The sequence below is a fragment of the Silene latifolia genome, chromosome 1, assembly GCF_048544455.1.
Source record: "Silene latifolia isolate original U9 population chromosome 1, ASM4854445v1, whole genome shotgun sequence".
NCBI classification, from domain to species: domain Eukaryota; kingdom Viridiplantae; phylum Streptophyta; class Magnoliopsida; order Caryophyllales; family Caryophyllaceae; genus Silene; species Silene latifolia.
Window position 1 is genome coordinate 139,178,894 of NC_133526.1, and position 20,585 is coordinate 139,199,478.

Consider the following 20,585-nt stretch of genomic DNA (forward strand, 5'->3'; position numbering starts at 1 on the left):
AATATTATACATTTTCGCACTTTTCTTACAATTTCTTGCATGAGCGTAGTGAGAGAGGGTTTTCTTACCCATTTATTGAGCATAATTTCAGAAAAAGATAAGGAGGAATAACAAAAGGGTGCAAGGGTATGATCTTTGAAAGAACAAAATGAAGAAGTGAGAAAAACGGCACGGGACGCTGGTCCCAAGGGCAAGCCGCTCGTCCTCAGCCTCTTCATGGGTAATGTTTGGTCCTGACCTGAAATCCGAGCGGATTACTAAACAAGACGCTCGTCCTAAAGAAGACGCTCGTACTAGAGGAAGGACGCTGGTCCTGAGTAGCAGCATGAAAAGATTTTTTGCACTGGAAAAGAATCCGAGCGGATTCTCAGTAAGACGCTCGTCCTGCTCGAGACACTCATCTCAAGCACGAAACGCTCGTCTTCAGCCAACCTCAGAAGAGCCAGAATCACTGGAAAATAATCCGAGAGGATTCTTGCCAAGACGCTCGGACTCCCTCTGAAAGACGCCCGAGCCCGACCCTCAGCCGCTCGTCCCTCACCCCTTTTTCTATATAAACACCCCCACCATCCCTTAATTCCTTACCTTATCAATCCTAAAACTCACATCATCACCTCCAAACACTCCCATCACAAAAATCAACCCCAAAAACCCTAACTCTCTCAAATAAAAAATGATGAACCTCAAGGGAAAAGCCAAGAAAATCGTTGAGTCCGCCACCAAGAAGCGCAAGGGCTCTTCTTCATCTTCCCAAGGAGGGATGCCGCCAAGAGGCAATCGCAATGTGATGATCGGAGGGGTGGAGCAACTTGAATACTTTCCGGAGGTGATCTTCACATCCAATGAGCACCACAACAAGTTCGTCGCATTGATAGGTAAGCATTACGAGCCGACTCAGTTCATTAATGCCAATGTGTTAGAGGTCCTAGGCATAAGGTACCATACGGAAATGTTCTTTGATGGTTTGGGGCTTGGAAAACTATTCTATGCCCACGAAGAGACCTACCTTAGCCTTACCCTGGAATTCTTGAGTAGCCTCCGCATCGTCACAAACACGCAAATAACCGTTTGTATGGAATTCCGATTGTGCAATCACGACCATAGACTAACCCTCAACCAATTTGCAAATATTTTTGGTCTTGTTGTGCCAACGAGAAACACCGACAAACCCGCCGACTTTGATGTGGACCAAGTTTGGAGGGCTATTTCCGGGAGGGATTTCATACACTTGAAACAATGCTATACCTTCGCAATTCAACATCCGGTGATTCGAATCACCGAACGCTTCATTGCCGGCACTATTAATGGGAGATTTGAGCAAGATAGGTTTACTCTCCTTGATTTGACCTTTCTAGTGTCCTATCTAAATGTTCGGGGGATAAGGCCTTATAGTTTCAACACCCTCCTTGAGATGCTCACAAGGTTCTTCGACTTTGCTCAAGGGAGTTCCCAAATTAAGACCTTCGTAATGGGAGGTCTAATCACAATGTTGGCTAATGATCTATGTCCCGAGTTCAACCTTCATGGGGCTTATGTGCAACTTGAGGGTAGTACTTTAGTTGATGAGGACGCCATCTTCAACCACCACCGGTGGTGTACCTACACTCAAACCGGGAGTGTGGAGCGGTTTACAAAAGGGTGCTCTTCTATTGTTCTTGCGGGGTTGAATGTACCCGCTACCGACCCTAGGTTGAGCCGGTACTCACCTACTCTGAGCTATTTTCTTGACATTGAGATCTACCCCAACCCGCCTCAAAGAGAAGAAGCACCCCGCCAACCTCAACAACCTCATGGGATGCCGGTAAGGGCTAATGCCCCACCTTCTTATGTACCCATCCCACCATACCCCACTCCTCATGTGCCCTTCACACCGCAAGTCCCTAATGCTCCAAACATGAATGATTAAATGGAGCTTATGAAGAAGGTTGATCTTGGAGTATACGATGGGAGGGTCGACAACTATTTGGCCCTTTATCCTCAATACTACCAAATGGCACAACAAGGGTATATCGACCCAAATGGCCCTCGTCCGTCTTGGGCTCAACCACACCTTTTGTTCCCTAATCAAGGGAACCAAGACGGTAACTATGGCGGTTAAGGTGGGGGATACTATGGTCAAGGAGGAGGGTATGACCAAGGAGGTTCTAGCGGGTATGGATACCGCAATGATGGTGATGATGACGAGTGAGAGATGCCTACCACACCATCTCCAATTGTACAATACTCTTCTCTCCCTATCTCTTATGTATAGTTGCATTGCATTTTAAATTATATTGCATTTATTTTACACTTCACTTGCATTTGTATTATACTTCATATTGCATCCATATTAGTTAGTTCATATAGTATAGTTTGCATTGTAATATATCTCACATGATTCATATAGTTAGTTGCATATAGACTAGAATTCTCACTAATGACCAAACCTATTCATTTCTACACTAGCAATAGTGTTTAAATCGGTTTGGGGAGGTTTGATCATAAGTGACCTAAGCATTTACTTAGAACATGCATTATATAATATAGTTTAGATTGCATTCATTTGTTATATACGTCATATAGAATTGCATTTAGTTAGAGCATGCATTCATTCATATCATTGCATTTATTCAAAAATCCAAAAAAAAAACATGTACTTTCTCTTTCATTCCTACTACTACATGTACATTGAGGATAATGTCCAAAATAAAGTGGGGGATGGGAATTTATATTCCAAAAACACATAAAAATTGAAATTTTTTGAAAAATACAAAAACATCTCTTTTTGTTTCATAAACATAAAAACCATAAAAATTTGAAAAATTGAAAAACTCAAAAACATGTTCATTTCCTTTGTAGTGTAATATTGTATATATTGTATATATTGTGTTTGTCCATCCTCTTTCACATTGATCGACTACGCCACATCCGAGACATGAGGATATTGAAGACCGCATGGTATGATCTTTCCAATCTCCTTTTTCCTCTTTATGTTAATGACTATGTGGCTTTATTTTGATTGATGCGGTATAAACAATGTGATTATAGAATTGCATTTAGATTATTTGGCATACTAGTTGGTAGAAGCATATGCATTAGGTTGTATATATGTTAGTTGCATCATGGCATATAGTTGCATTTAGGAAAAAATTTGTGAAACCGTCTATTTGGGAAGCTTGACAAGTGCATATAAGGCCCTTGTAGATGCTTTTTCTTCTTAAGACTTTGCTTGTTAGAATACTTGTAAAACACCCTAGGATGTGTCATGCTAGTATCCTTTGACCCATGGATTAAGGCCTAGTCAAGAGTACCTTGTGGTGTGATAACTCCTTGGCTACCGTTTATTCCAAGGTGACCCTTGAAACCATGCAACCATCTTCCATATTCTACCACATTTTGTCATCAAAAAGGGAATGGGCACAAAAATTGTTCAAAATTTGAGTTCAAGAATTGAAATGAAAAGTGAAAAAGTTTGCAATTGCATCAAAAGAAAAGAGGAATAACAAAAATGAAAACTCTTATGCTTCAAATATAAGCACCTTCACTACAAATAGGGTGACTTTGAAAATGTTCAAAAGAAAATGCAAAAAGTTGAAAGTTGTCAAGTATTGAAATGCCAAACATCAAAAGAAATGACAAAAAGAAAGTGCTCTCAAATGTCAAATGCCACAAGAAATTGGGGGGAAAAACAACAACAAAAAGCAAACTCCCACATGAAACTCAAATTCAAATGATCCCTTTATCCATTGAATCCACTTTTGTGTATGGTAGAGAGGGGACGACCCTTCTTCTTGTCTAGGCTAGAAGAGGAATTCCGCAATCCTCCAGTGTTTCTAACACCATAGGGAGTCTATTCTTGACAAAAGCATTTAACTATTGAGGACAAAGGTACCCTAGCGTGACACAACTTGGAGGTGATTTATTGGTATCCTTCTAGGCTTAGTAGTTTGAAGAAACCATATCTATAATGGAATGTATACCCTTAGATTGCTTTCCCTTTAGATAATTTCCGCCACTTAGATGAGGAAAGTGGCTATTCATTTTTGTAGATGCATCCATTACTTGTTTTGTGTGCTTTAATGCTTGGATGTGTCGCCATTTTGGCAAGCCCCACCTTGCCTTACAAGAAGGCATCCTACCTCATGATTGTCTTGTTGTGAGTTGAAGGGGCGGAGTAAGACCTGCTAATTGTCTCACATCGGTTATATTATTAAGATAGTTTAAATAAAGGTCTAGTTCTAGTCACCTCTTTGTTCGGGACGAGTAAAGGTTCGGTTTGGGGATATTTGATGTGACTCATATTCGCACACATTTAGTCCCCTAATTGAACCTATTTTGCATACTATTATAGCATTCCATAGCCATTTTATCCGTCAAATACCTTGTATTTTGCTTTCCTATTGCATTATGTATATTTTGTAGGAAAGAAGACAATTAGGCGGGAATTCCCGTCTCTCGTGCATATTTGGAAGGTTATTGATGATATTGGATGAACGAGTATGAAAGTAGAGGCAAGAAAAAAGATCAACAACACAAGAATAAGAAGCATGCGAAAGGAGGAAAAGCAAGAAGCATTCTAAAGGACAATCCGAGCGTCCTAGCATGAAGACGCTCGTCGCCCCCTCACACAATCCGAGCGTCTCTCTCCTTGGTACGAGCGGACAGTGACACCTTCATCACGATATGCTCATATCCTTGAGGATACTTGCATTTCCCTACTTTAGAACTTAGCATTGTTAATTACTAATTTATCCTTACTTAACCTAATGATGCACCACTATATATACTCTATTTTGTAATAATCAAGAAACACATTACATTAGATAGTAGGAAGCTCTCTTTGATTAGGAGTAGATTAGAATAGATTACTCTTTAATCTTTCCACAAATCACACATTAATCTTTCCTTAATTATTGTTCAAGTTTATTACTTTTGGGTAATTGAAGATTATTGGGTTATTATTGGAGAATTGACAACTCTTCATCAATCAATCAAGTTCTCTTCTTTTATTCTTTGCTTTATTATTTGGAATCATCTCAAGTTTGGTATAATTCTTTTACCTTTTACTCTTTATTGTTTATTTTCTAATTTTCTTATCATGTTTACACTTGTCGTAACTTGCTTGTTTGTTGTGATGTCAACCTATGCACATGTTATGTTTGATGAAATGCTAAGCCTATGAATCCTTGCATTTTACCCATCTCTTATCTATTCAACAAAACTTGTAAGACATAAACCAACTCGAGTCATGTTAGACCATGCATAGAAGTGAATAGGAGGAAAGTAAGTCGACTTGTAGGTGTTGTACAATATAATCGATTCGGCTCCGGGACCCAACTCTTCCTATGAACCGTAAGACATAAACCAACTCGGTTCCTCCACATTATTAATTGCTTGCAACTTTGTAAACATGTTTGTATGATCAACACCATTAATCCCCTATGACCCCATGATATCCTATTAATCTTTATTACTTGGTTACACCTCTATTTACTTTATTGCTCGCATTAGTCTAGACACAACAACAAACCCAAACAAATTGTGACACTATCATAAATTGAGATAGATAGACTTAGAACCCAAAGCACACCGTCCCATGGATCGACCTCGACTTAACCACTAACTAGTTGTTTGTTGAGAATTATAAATATGTTTTGATTGGGTGTACAACGACACGCTCACGTCAAATAGGCTAAGGCTCAAAGGGGTGCATCAAAAAGAGAACTAATGTAAGGGTCAAAACAAGGCTTGATTAGGCAATGTGAGGTTCAAATATGTGCAAACAAGTTTGTTTCATAAAATGTGCATAAAAAGGAAAGCAACTCACGGTCTAAGGATGGAATGACACAATTATGCGTCTAGACATAACACGTCTCGCGAGTAGACCTAATCCTAAGCGGGGGTCGGGTATGAATGCACCGAACCTAGGAGGCCCTAATCATCATATATGAGTAGCTTGGTCGAGACCAAAGTCTAGCCTACGGTCTTCGGTCTCACAAGGTGGTCTAAACTCGTTGGAAAAACTCCTCTTCCCATGACTAACCAAGTAGCCATGGGTGCGATCCACGGGGAGGGGGAAGGCACAATTGGACCATGTTCATCCTTGGGGTATTTACTTCCCTCGCTTGACCACATTTCAAGCAAACCATTTATGTACAAACTTATGCAAGACTATATGTAGAAACAACACATATATACATTTGACAAATGCATGCGAAAGTTAAACGAACATGAACTAAACATGCAACAAGTTGGCTAATTCTAGCAACACATCAACACCAACAATCCAAAGTTCCCCAAAGGAACATCCATGGCACAAAAATCTCATCCTCCTCCATATTATACGACAATATAAAAAGAGAAAGAATCGGAAAAAGGAGGAAGAGATAAGAACGTCTATACCAAGCGGTCTTCTAGTCTCCTTTTTGCCTCGGATAATCAATGTACCTATGCCACTTTGTTAGCCAAACAAATGTATATACAATGCAATATTTGTTTGATTTTTGAAGGTTTTTCTATTTTTTTGATTTTTTTTTTTGAAATTTACAAATTAATATACAAATATATACAAAATAGATATTTTCCTCCCCACACTTAATATTTACATCGTCCTCGATGGAACGAAATGTAGGGAGGAAATAGGAAATTGAAAGACATATTTTTGTAGTTTTGATTTTTTTGAAATGAAAACGTGTTTTTGTAGTTTTTTTGAAATTTTTGAAATTGAACAACTTGTTTTTGTTTGTTTTTTTTGGGCCTCCTCCCCACACTTGTTATATACAATATCCAGTGATGAGGGAAGTATGGATAGAAGGCAAATATGAAAGAAAAGAACGTATTTTTGGGTTTTTTGATTTTTTTGAAAATAAATGACATGTTTTTGTATTTTTAAATTTATAGGATCTCCTCCCCACACTTATTTATATACATAGTGTATGGAGAAGATTCGGGAATTAAAATACATGTTTTTGTAAAGTTTTCAATTTTTCAATTTTTTTGTATTTTGAAATGGGAATGCAATGCATGATTTAACTAAATGCATAACTTGAAATACAATGCAAGCTAGCCTATATGAATGCAATCCTATATGTGACAATTTTTACATAATTAAGATCTAATGCAAGTATAAATGAATGCAACTAAATGATTAGTTATCCTACATATTGTACAACTAACTAAATGCATACAAAAAGGGAAATATGAATGAGAAGTTTGGATTTAAGGAGATCATACATGGCAGTTGGATTGAGAGGGAGAGAGGAGGGCCATCATTACTAGGCCTCCTCAATTTCGGTGTCATCATCGTCATCATTGTCATCATCTTCATTATTTACGGTCCCAAACTCGGATTCACGGATGAAATCATCCGTGTTCATGGGCATGTCAGAGCCAAATGTTCCCGCTTCCGCGGTCATGTCAATGAACACCTCCTTGCTCCCTCCGGAGCCACTAGCATCACCTCCCTCGCCAAAAATTGAAGGAACGCCCCCAAACCATCGAGTGTCGTGTCCCTCTCCGTGAGTGGAAGGCAAGGTGGGGAAAACGGTGGCACTATAATAGTCCGGGCGCATGTTAATGTCGCCGTAGAGATACGTCCCGTCTTGTGGATGCCCACCATCCGGAGCTAGATAGTAGGAGGGGTGAAGGCCGGAAGAGTGCTTGTATTAGCGCCTCATGTAGTCGTCATAGACCAGAAATTGACCCACCGAGTGGTCAAAATATATACGGTACATGCGTTGTTGTAGACCGAGCCGCTCACTAGCAGCGGTTGCCATTCCTGTTGGAGTTAGTGTCCTCCACAATTGTAATACCCCGTATTTTAATGATAAGTTATGAGAATAGTTTATGTAATTTAATAATTAATTAAAGGCATTTCTAATAATGAATTACAAATAAGACGATAATTAAATAATAAAATAAGTAAAACAAGTCGGGAATTGGGCTTAGCTAATAATTGAGTATTGGACCATGTGACATTAAGTAATTGGACTGAAATTTAGTATAATAAGGTCAGAGTATAATCGGGATTTGCATCGGAAAATAATTATAATATAATATGGAAAGGTAGTAATTATATTATTACTAGTAATAATTTATGACAATAATAAATTAGTAAAGATAAAATAAGGGAATTATACCTATGATATATGCAATAATAATAATATAATTGTGATAATAATAATATAATGATAATTATAATAATAGTAATTCCTATACTAATTAGAATAAGGTTAATTATGTAGTTTCCTAATTGACCTCGCATTCTCTATAATCCTACCCTATAAATACCCTATTAAATCTGAGAAATAAATCACAAATTAAGAGGAGGAGCTTTTGGAGACGGAATTAGCAAGCGGTAATTAATAGGTAATAATTTCTAATCTTGTTTTATTTTCTTATACAGCTGAATGTCAGACGATCTTAAGACACTTAGAAACTGACCCAAATCTTGACGGAATGAGACCAAAATTTGGGAGGTGGTTCGTGGGGTTGCAAGGGTTGGAATGGGTGTAGTGGTGGTGTCAGGGATGGCCTAGGGTGGCGGTGGCAGGCGGCTAAAAGTGGCTGGTCAGGGGGTTATGCGGGTTTGGTTGTGGGGGATTGTAATGGGTAATTGAACCCTTAATTGACCTCGTCTTGACCTGGGTAAGGTGGGTTTGTGTCGGGGGTAGTTAGTCGACCATGTTTGTGGTGTTGGCGTGGCGGCAGGTGGTAGTTTTTGCTGGTGGTGGTCGGGAAAACGCGAAACAAGGGAAAACAGGGAGAATTGTCGTGACAGTTTTAGGGAGGCTTCTGTGACTGGTGTGGTTGCGATTAGGGGAAGTGGATGACACCTATAGAACCACCGTGTGTCATAGGTGACAGTTGTGGGGGTAGTGGGTGGTATGGGGCAGCGTAGTGGCCGTGGTAAGGTAAGTTGCGAGGTGGTGTAGGGTGTTGTTGTGTCTTTATATTAAGTGAGTGGATGGTTAGGGCGAGATCGTGTGGCCGTGTGTGGTGGCTGGGGCTGGTGTTTGGGGTGTGTCTGGGTTGGCGGCAGTGGGTAGTCACGGTGGGATCTGGTGGTAAGCTTGGTGGTTGTCGGGAATGGGAGTTTAGGACGGGTTTTTATGGGTGGTTCATGAGTTAATTACATGGGTGTTGGTCACGGTTTCTAAACCATGTATTGGGTGCGTGTTTGTTTTGTGACGGGTTTTAATTGATTAATTAGTTCGGGCGAGTCGGGTTCGTAGTTAAATCGGGTTCTTTGTTATCATAAACCTTTAGTAATTATAATAAATAATTAATTTGAATAATTAAATAAAAGGAATAAATAAATAAATAAAGTGAGTAATTATAATTGTTGTAATTGTTATTATTATATAGGTGACGGAAATTGTGAAGAATTATAATCGGATTGGATTTGCTTTATTTATTTGGATTGCGTAATTGGAGTGCTTGCTTGCCAGGTAGGATAATCTACTCAACTATATCTGTTTTCGTGTTTGATGGATGGATGTTATTGGAAGGATGATTGGTTTATGACTGCTTATTTAATAAAGTTAAATTAGTGAATATCATTGTTTATTGATTGGAGTTGTGTATATTTTATACGATTATATTGTGGAATGGTTTATGAGAATTGGACTGCCCCAAGCTTAGTCTCTGGTGGATAACGTGAGTTGTGATTGGACTGCCCCAGGCTTAGTCTCTGGTGGATAACGTGTGTGATTAATTGGAAGGCCACAGGCTTAGTCTCTGGTGGATAACGTGTGTGAGTGTTTGGACTGCCCCAGGCTTAGTCTCTGGTGGATAACGTGGATAGTTAATGTTGAGATGTGACATGTGAATCAGTCGAGATTGGAATATTGACAGTTGTGAGAGATTGGTATTTAATATATTTTATCCTACTCAACCATTGGTTGACGTGTTTACTTCTGTGTCAAAATAAAATTGATGCCTGCTTTAATTGATGGCATCCTGTGGTGAACCATTTAATATTTCCGGTTAAATAGGGAGCAGATTTGAATAGCAGGTTTTGAGTTAGCTGGATATGGGGATCTTGCGCGTGTGAGCTTTCGGACCTGCAGGAGTCTAGATCACAAATGTAGTTATATCACTTATTTAATTTCCGATGCGAGTCCTAAATATTTATATTAAGTTTTAGTTGGATAATTTGTAATAAACATGTAATCATTAAAGTTTTAATTTAAAGTACTTTGGTATTGTTGTACTTTGTTACTCAGTACCTCGGGAAACCGAGATGGTAACAGTCCTACTTATTTGGGAATGTCTAGCTAAAGGCTCCTGAATAAATGGGGGTGTTCCAAAGTGGTATCAGAGCAACCCTGCGACCGTGTGGTGAGCCTGTAGTCAGGAGTACTCGGGTCACCCACCTAGCGGGGGAGGATTCTGGGCTTGGCTGCGGTCAGCCTCCGGGCACAACGAGGACATTGTGTTATTTAAGTGGGGGAGTTTGTAACACCCCAAGAGATTGTGAGATAGTTGTCCCACATCGGAAAATTGAGAGGCTTATGATATGTTTATAAGGGCTTCCACCCACCACTTAGTAACAAGGCCTTGTGCTTTTGGGCTTAAGTGAGGATAAATAATAGGCCCAAAGATACAAATCTCATCTTATTGAGGTTGTGTTACGACGTCGCGGGCCGGGTTGTTATAAATGGTATCAGAGCAATAAGTTGGAATAATTAAATAATTATGCGCATCTTTTGTTATAGATTATTATTAATTTGGCAATGTATTCGCCAGTAGTTAAGCAATAAGTTGGAATAAAGATTAATTCGAATATCTTATATGATGTGATTTGTTAGTAATTAAAATTTTGTTATTTATTCAATCGTTAATTCATGTTGGAAGTGATAAGTGTTCTATATTACAATATGTGTTTCATGGTTTTGTGGCATTATAATAATGAATTGATTGTTCCTATTTTTAGTATTCCAAACTTCGAGGACGAAGTTTATTTTTAGGGGGAAAGAATGTAATACTACATAAATTTTGAATTATTGTTCTGATGAGATTGATGTAGTTGATAATCGAAGTTGCTTAGTAATGTTGAATGGTGTGATGTTGTGAATGTTGTGGTTGTAGTTATGAGCGAACTTCGGGACGAAGTTCATTTTAAGGGGGGAAGACTGTAATACCCCGTATTTTAATGATAAGTTATGAGAATAGTTTATGTAATTTAATAATTAATTAAAGGCATTTCTAATAATGAATTACAAATAAGACGATAATTAAATAATAAAATAAGTAAAACAAGTCAGGAATTGGGCTTAGCTAATAATTGAGTATTGGACCATGTGACATTAAGTAATTGGACTGAAATTTAGTATAATAAGGTCAGAGTATAATCGGGATTTGCATCGGAAAATAATTATAATATAATATGGAAAGGTAGTAATTATATTATTACTAGTAATAATTTATGACAATAATAAATTAGTAAAGATAAAATAAGGGAATTCTACCTATGATATATGCAATAATAATAATATAATTGTGATAATAATAATATAATGATAATTATAATAATAGTAATTCCTATACTAATTAGAATAAGGTTAATTATGTAGTTTCCTAATTGACCTCGCATTCTCTATAATCCTACCCTATAAATACCCTATTAAATCTGAGAAATAAATCACAAATTAAGAGGAGGAGCTTTTGGAGACAGAATTAGCAAGCGTTAATTAATAGGTAATAATTTCTAATCTTGTTTTATTTTCTTATACAGCTGAATGTCAGACGATCTTAAGACACTTAGAAACTGACCCAAATCTTGACGGAATGAGACCAAAATTTGGGAGGTGGTTCGTGGGGTTGCAAGGGTTGGAATGGGTGTAGTGGTGGTATCAGGGATGGCCTAGGGTGGCGGTGGCAGGCGGCTAAAAGTGGCTGGTCAGAGGGTTATGCGGGTTTGGTTGTGGGGGATTGTAATGGGTAATTGAACCCTTAATTGACCTCGTCTTGACCTGAGTAAGGTGGGTTTGTGTCGGGGGTAGTTAGTCGACCATGTTTTTGGTGTTGGTGTGGCGGCAGGTGGTAGTTTTTGCTGGTGGTGGTCGGGAAAACGCGAAACAAGGGAAAACAGGGAGAATTGTCGTGACAGTTTTAGGGAGGCTTCTGTGACTGGTGTGGTTGCGATTAGGGGAAGTGGATGACACCTATAGAACCACCGTGTGTCATAGGTGACAGTTGTGGGGGTAGTGGGTGGTATGGGGCAGCGTAGTGGCCGTGGTAAGGTGAGTTGCGAGGTGGTGTAGGGTGTTGTTGTGTCTTTATATTAAGTGAGTGGATGGTTAGGGCGAGATCGTGTGGCCGTGTGTGGTGGCTGGGGCTGGTGTTTGGGGTGTGTCTGGGTTGGCGGCAGAAGGTAGTCACGGTGGGATCTGGTGGTAAGCTTGGTGGTTGTCGGGAATGGGAGTTTAGGACGGGTTTTTATGGGTGGTTCATGGGTTAATTACATGGGTGTTGGTCACGGTTTCTAAACCATGTATTGGGTGCGTGTTTGTTTTGTGACGGGTTTTAATTGATTAATTAGTTCGGGCGAGTCGGGTTCGTAGTTAAATCGGGTTCTTAGTTATCATAAACCTTTAGTAATTATAATAAATAATTAATTTGAATAATTAAATAAAAGGAATAAATAAATAAATAAAGTTAGTAATTATAATTGTTGTAATTGTTATTATTATATAGGTGACGGAAATTGTGAAGAATTATAATCGGATTGGATTTGCTTTATTTATTTGGATTGCGTAATTGGAGTGCTTGCTTGCCAGGTAGGATAATCTACTCAACTATATCTGTTTTCGTGTTTGATGGATGGATGTTATTGGAAGGATGATTGGTTTATGACTGCTTATTTAATAAAGTTAATTTAGTGAATATCATTGTTTATTGATTGGAGTTGTGTATATTTTATACGATTATATTGTGGAATGGTTTATGAGAATTGGACTGCCCCAGGCTTAGTCTCTGGTGGATAACGTGAGTGGTGATTGGACTGCCCCAGGCTTAGTCTCTGGTGGATAACGTGTGTGATTAATTGGAAGGCCACAGGCTTAGTCTCTGGTGGATAACGTGTGTGAGTGTTTGGACTGCCCCAGTCTTAGTCTCTGGTGGATAACGTGGATAGTTAATGTTGAGATGTGACATGTGAATCAGTCGAGATTGGAATATTGACAGTTGTGAGAGATTGGTATTTAATATATTTTATCCTACTCAACCATTGGTTGACGTGTTTACTTCTGTGTCAAAATAAAATTGATGCCTGCTTTAATTGATGGCATCCTGTGGTGAACCATTTAATATTTCCGGTTAAATAGGGAGCAGATTTGAATAGCAGGTTTTGAGTTAGCTGGATATGGGGAGCTTGGGCGTGTGAGCTTTCGGACCTGCAGGAGTCTAGATCACAAATGTAGTTATATCACTTATTTAATTTCCGCTGCGAGTCCTAAATATTTATATTAAGTTTTAGTTGGATAATTTGTAATAAACATGTAATCATTAAAGTTTTAATTTAAAGTACTTTGGTATTGTTGTACTTTGTTACTCAGTACCTCGGGAAACCGAGATGGTAACAGTCCTATTTATTTGGGAATGTCTAGCTAAAGGCTCCTAAATAAATGGGGGTGTTCCAACAATAGTGCGTTTACATAATAAATCTCATTAAAGGAATATCATCAGATATTTAATTATTTGATCCTCGTCAGTTGATTAACGTAAATCGATAACGGTTGGCTAACTAGAGTTTGACGTTATTGTCGTGAGACGGCGGTGATCAACTGACCCCTTTCGGTCACACCTAAAGGAACGAACCCCAATAGACAACTATTTAATTGTATGAGATACAATTTATTTAGTCCCTTGATTTATAGACTAAAAGGTTACTCGATTATTTTTAGAGAGATTTCGAGTTGCGAACTCGAGGCATGACAGTTATTATTTAATTATGCGATAATTGAATAATAAATTTTGGGAGACGGGTTTTAGTTAATTAATAATTAATTCACTAAAATTGTACTAATTGATTAATGTGATTAATATTAGTACGTAAATAATATGTGTAGCGGTACACGTATATTTACGGAGTGATTTGAACGAATTAATTATGGAAGTATTTAAACATGAAAAGATGTTTAAAATAAAATTTACACGTATTTGTGAGACAAATATAAGAACCAATATGGACCCGTAAATAGGCAAGTGGACCGTGTAAAATAGAGCGTTGTGGATGATTAGGAACATAATCATTCCACCTTACTTTATATTCTTCCATAAGTTATCTTATAATCATATTGCATGTGATGTAAGATTGACACAAATAAGATAAAATATCACTCCACTCACCCTCTCACCTACCCGGCCCCCTTTCCTCCATATAGACCAATTTTGTTCATTTTTGTTGCTTGCTTGCACACTTCATTTTGCATGTGAACAAAATTCATCTATCTTCTCTCTAAAAATAATAACCATCATTTTTACTAAGTTGTTAGTAAACTAAAAATAATAACTAAGATTGTTAGTATTATTTACATATTATCAAGGGTTTATTTTACAAGTATCTAGTTAGTATTTGTAAGATAATTTGTGGGTGTAGTTCTTGGGTGCAACTTGAAGGAGACTTTCTTTTTGAAGGTTTTTCAAGGTGTATCATCCATATCTTTTTTGCTCAAGAACAAACTAGAAAGGTGATCTAGTTTGTGCCCATATTACCATAAAATCAATGTAAGAAAATTGTTTTTCCTTAAACTTTCATTTTTATGCTTTTATATTTGCATGCATGTTACATAGATCACCAAAATGATAAATTATGAGATAATTTAATTTTTATTAGAGAGTCTAATATGGATCTATGATCTTTCAAGTGGTATCAGAGCTTAGGCTTGTAATTTGCATGTTGATTTTAAGCATATTAATGAATTATGAGATAATTTATAAAAACTCACAAATTGTGTTATAAGAGGTTTAGCACGAAATTTTTGGGGCATGCATACCTACTGATCTCAAAATATTTGTGGTTAAGTTTGGTGATTTATGAAGTTATTTTGCTATTTTTAATGATTTTTGGTAGAAAACCGAGTCAAAATGCCGTATTTTAGTTAAAAATTGACTAAAAAATAGTTAAAAGTTGATTCGGGCCATGGAATTTTTATGGTGTTTCATGCATGTTTTCTACTGATTGAATGCAAAAGGTTGACGGTTGGTTTGAACTTTTTGCATGTTTATAGATTTTATGAGATAAAAGTCGATAAAAGTGAAATAAATTAATCATAATTTCGAAACAATTGATTCTGCCCTTGATAAAATTATGTACATTAAAAAATATTATTTAAATGTTAAAAGTGAATTTTAAAATGTGTTTTCGCCTTGGTTTGATGTTTATTGGTTTTAGTGGTTAAAAACCAATAAATATAGATCATTTTCTTCATAAATTTTAACCGGATTTTTGGGGCAAATTTTCTGACATTTTAGTATTCTTGGGAGTGTTTCAGAATACTCAAAATTTTTGTTTCAATTGTTTGGGTAATTTTTCAATTATTTTGGATTTTTACTTAAATATTATGATTTTACCGATTATATTAGCAAAATATCACCAAATCAAACTAATTATTCATCATAAAATTAGTGAGGACTAATTTTTAGGTTTAAAACTGTTTGGACAATTAGTTTGGACTTAAATGAGATTTAAGAGTTGATTATTGATTTTTACATGTTAAAAATCGATTAAATCTACAAAAACCGAGATGGATACCAACGATTGATAGATAGGGCGATTTTGGCATCATTCTACAACATTTTAAGCGTATTTATTTAAGTTGAATGAATGATTTTCATTTATTTAAAGTATTTATCTTGTTGTACCTAGTATGGCCTAGTTTAATTTTAATCGTTATTACCCGAAATGAATGGGAATATCGATTTGTTTGTAATTAAATACGATCTGGTATCGTCGGTTTGTAATTAATTAATAGTTTTATTTTATTTTATTAATTAATGTATAATAGGAATAGCTATGTAATTCAATTGTAATAGTTATTCTTACCGGCGTTTCCAAAAGACGTATTACATCGAGACGGAGTCTATTTTTGGAAGGTGTTCCAAATCCCACAAGAAGGAGCTACTTTTGGAATGAAGAGGCAAGGGACCAAGGAGTTGGTTTCCGATATGTAATAGACTAGTTTTTTATTAACTAGGTGACCGTACTAGGATTTATTCATATGCTTACTTGTTTGCTTGTTTTTATTTTCGTGCATGCCAAAATCGCCATTAACATGCATTTTATTTTCGCGGTTGTCAATTCACGTCATTTACATTCACCGACTTAGTTCACTTATAGGGAATTTATGACTAAATTGACAAGATCTCTCATATAATTAAAATTGAGATTAGCCTTACCAATTAGTAACACTTATGAATCTCTTGTTCATTAGAGCCACGCTCGCCCAAGCGGGGTGTTCTCTTTTTACCTTGGGTAAGTAGGGTGGTAAACGGTTATCACACGCTAAAATTGGTTGGACTCAAAAGGATATAAGACGGTCTTGTGTTCCGGGGCTAGTAGATGGATTTAAGGAAATTCGTTGACCAAGAGTTCTAGAGGTAGAATTAGTCAATGTGACTTACCAAATTTACTCAATTATGGGATGTTTCGCCCAAGCGATGCTCATTTTTGTTTAATATTTGGGTCTTGGAATCATTTATGTAATTTAGTGGGAGATCATTATATATATGCTAAAACTTGTTAAACATGTTTTCACAAGTAATTTTTAAAACAATGGATGTTAATTTTTCCTTTTTGTTGTAGCATTTTAATTCGCAATGGCAACTTCATCAACTCCATCGACTACTTCACTAGGCAAAGATTCAGGGCTAAGGTCCGTAATGGACAAATGTATCTTAAAAGATGACGGTAGTAACTTTCTTGAATGGGAATCCAACATCAAAAGTGCCGCGTTGTCCGACAATGTGCTCACTTACTTGACCAAAGCTCCTCCCATCGAGCCCGGTCCAAGGGCTTCATCGGCGGTGTGGACCGCCTATGATGACCATGTGAGGATGTCGAATGATATCAAGAATGTGTTGATATGGTCGATGTCCCCAAACTCACTTCCCACCAAGTTTGCCCACTTTAGGGTAAACTACAACATGAATGGCATGGATAAGAGTTATCATGAAATTCATGCACTCCTCACCCAAGCGGAGAGGGATATGGAAGCTAGTGGGAGTGACAAAGGGGATGTTTTAACCATGAAGTTAAAGAACATGTCCCTTGGAGTTAACAAAGGAAAAGGGAAGGAAAAGTCCCAATTTAAGAAATCGTCAAAGAAACATGACAAGGGAAAGGGGAAGGCCGTTGTGAATGGCAATCCCAAGGCAAAAAGTGTCAAACTCTCCGAGGCCGAATGTTTCCATTGTAATGGGAAGGGGAATTATAGGAGGAGTTGTCCCAAATACTTGGAGGATCTCAAGGAAGGGCGTGTGACGCCTATTGGTATGATTTCCTCTCTCTATGTGATAGACGTTAATTATGCTTGCACTTCCACTTGGGTACTTGATACCGGATGTGGCTCTCACCTTTGTAATCATTTGCAGGGTTTAAGGGACGTGCGAGCACTAGCAAAAGGTGATGTGGATCTCCGCATGGGCAATGGAGCTAGAGTAGCCGCCATTTCCGTGGGGACCTATGTGCTCACTTTAGCTAGTGGTCTAGAGTTGTATTTAAATAAGTGTTATTTTGTACCAACTTTAACCAACAACATCATCTCCATTTCCGCGTTAGACGCGGAAGGCTTTTGTTTTATGATTAAGGACAAGTGTTGTACTTTTTCTTTAAATGATGTGGTTTATGGCAAGACCATTTCAATTGGAGGCATTTATGTTTTAAATGATGTTAATGACGTTTATCATGTGGAAACTAAAAAGCTCAAAACGGGTGATCCAAATGAATCCTACCTTTGGCATTGTCGTTTAGGCCACATAAACGAAAGACGCATAAAGAGACTTGCTTCATCAAAAGTTCTCAAACCATTTGGTTTCGAATCTTATGGTACATGCGAGTCTTGCCTTCTAGGCAAGATGACTCGTGCACCTTTTGCGGGAAAAGGGACACGAGCTAGTGAGGTTTTGGCTCTCATACATATGGATGTGTGTGGACCATTAACCATCACCGCTAGAGGAGGTTTTCATTACTTCATTACTTTTACTGATGACTTAAGTAGATATGGGTATGTCTACTTAATGAAGAACAAAAGTGAAGCTTTTGACAAGTTCAAAGAGTTTCAAAATGAAGTAGAGAACCAATTGGATAAAAAGATTAAGACCCTACAATCCGATCATGGTGGTGAATATCTAAATTATGAATTTGATTCACACCTAAAAGATTGTGGTATAGTATCACAATGGACTCCTCCTGGCACACCGCAATTAAATGGTATGACCGAAAGGAGAAACCGAACTTTACTAGATATGGTTCGGTCTATGATGAGTCTAACTGAGCTTCCTAGTTCAATTTGGGGTTTTGCCCTCTTGTCTGCAATATTTTCATTAAATCGAAGCCCGACTAAAGCGGCCGATAAGACTCCATATGAGATGTGGACAGGGAAAGTCCCTCATTTGTCATTCATGCGTATTTGGGGTTGCGAAGCGTACGTCAAGATCAAGTCTGACAATAAGCTTGCACCCAGGTCTGACAAATGTCTTTTTGTAGGATATCCAAGGGAAACACTTGGCTATTACTTCTACAATAAACACGAGAACAAAGTGTTTGTGGCTCGTGATGCTGTCTTCCTAGAAAAGGAGTTTATTTCTAGGAGACAGTGGGAGAAAATTTGAACTTGAAGAAGTTCGAGAGCCACAAACCGAGAATGAGGTAGAGGAGAACGTGGAGGATAGCATTCCCTCTTCCTCTGATACGGTAATTGTTCCTAGAAAGTCAAGTAGGATTTCTAATCCACCTGACCGCTACCTTGGTAACATCGAAGAGGATGGCGTTTTGTTACTTTTGGAAAGTGATGAACCCACTACCTACAAATCGGCCATGTCTAGTCCCGACTCCTCGCTTTGGCTAGAAGCCATGCGATCCGAAATGGATTCCATGTACGAGAACCAAGTGTGGGACTTGGTGGATTTACCTGAGGGAGTGCGACCCCTTCAGTGTAAATGGATATATAAAATTAAGCTCGGCGTGGATAAACATGTGGATGTTTACAAAGCTAGATTGGTGGCAAAAGGTTACACCCAAGCTCATGGTTTACACTATGACGAAACCTTCGCTCCAGTCGCTATGCTTCGGTCCATTAGGATAATCTTAGCGGTTGCCGCATTTCATGATTATGAGATTTGGCAAATGGATGTAAAAACCGCCTTCTTGAATGGGATTCTAGAACAAGAGGTGTACATGATACAACCTGAAGGTTTTGTGGATACATCTAACCCTAAGAAGGTGTGTAAGCTTAAGAAGTCCTTTTATGGTCTTAAGCAAGCATCTAGGGGTTGGAATCATCGCTTTGATCATGTTATTAAACAATACGGTTTCACTAGAAGTGTGGAAGAACCGTGTTTATACATGAAGTTTAGTGGGAGTAAGGTTGCATTCCTTGTCCTATATGTGGATGACATATTGCTCATCAGGAATGATGTTCCATCGCTCACTTCCGTTAAGGAGTGGCTAGGGAAACACTTCCAAATGAAGTACTTGGGAGAGGCACAACGAATCTTGGGTATCCGGATCTATAGGGATAGGTCCAAAAGGATACTAGCATTGAGTCAAGAAGCTTATATTGACAAAGTTCTTGACCGGTTCAATATGAAAGACTCCAAGAGAGGATTTCTACCTATGGTCCAAGGGATTACTTTGAGCAAGTCACAGTCTCCCTCTACCCCTAAGGAGATTGAACACATGAAGACCGTCCCTTATGCTTCCGCTGTTAGGTCTATCATGTATGCTATGATTTGCACTCATCCCGACGTTGCGTATGCCTTGAGCATGACAAGTCGTTATCAAGCCAAGCCTGGTGAGAGTCACTGGATAGCCGTAAAGAACATCCTTAAGTACTTGAGAAGGACTATGGATTCGTTCTTAGTGTTTGGAGGAGAAACTGAGTTGCGTGTAAGAGGTTACACGAACGCAAGTCTCCAAACCTATCGGGATGACATGAAATTCCAATCCGGCTATGTGTTTATGCTAAATAGGGAAGCTGTTTGTGGAAGAGCTTCAAGCAAAGCGTTACTGCGGATTCTACAACAGAGGCTGAGTACCTTGCAGCGTCTGAGGCTGCGAAGGAAGCTGTTTGGATTAGGCAATTCATGGAGGGGCTAGGAGTAGTCCATTCCGCCAAAGATCCTATCACTCTATATTGTGATAACAGTGGAGCTATTTTTCAAGCCAAAGAGCCGAAGTCTAGTAACAAATCTAGACACATTGAAAGGAAATACCATGTAATTAGAGATTATGTGGAAAGGAAGAAAATTGACATTTGTAAGGTTGGGACAGATGATAATATTGCAGATCCTTTAACCAAGCCTTTATCAAAGGCTAAGCATGATGGTCATGTCGTCACAATGGGATTGAGACGAGTACCAGATTTTCTTTAGATGATGGATAT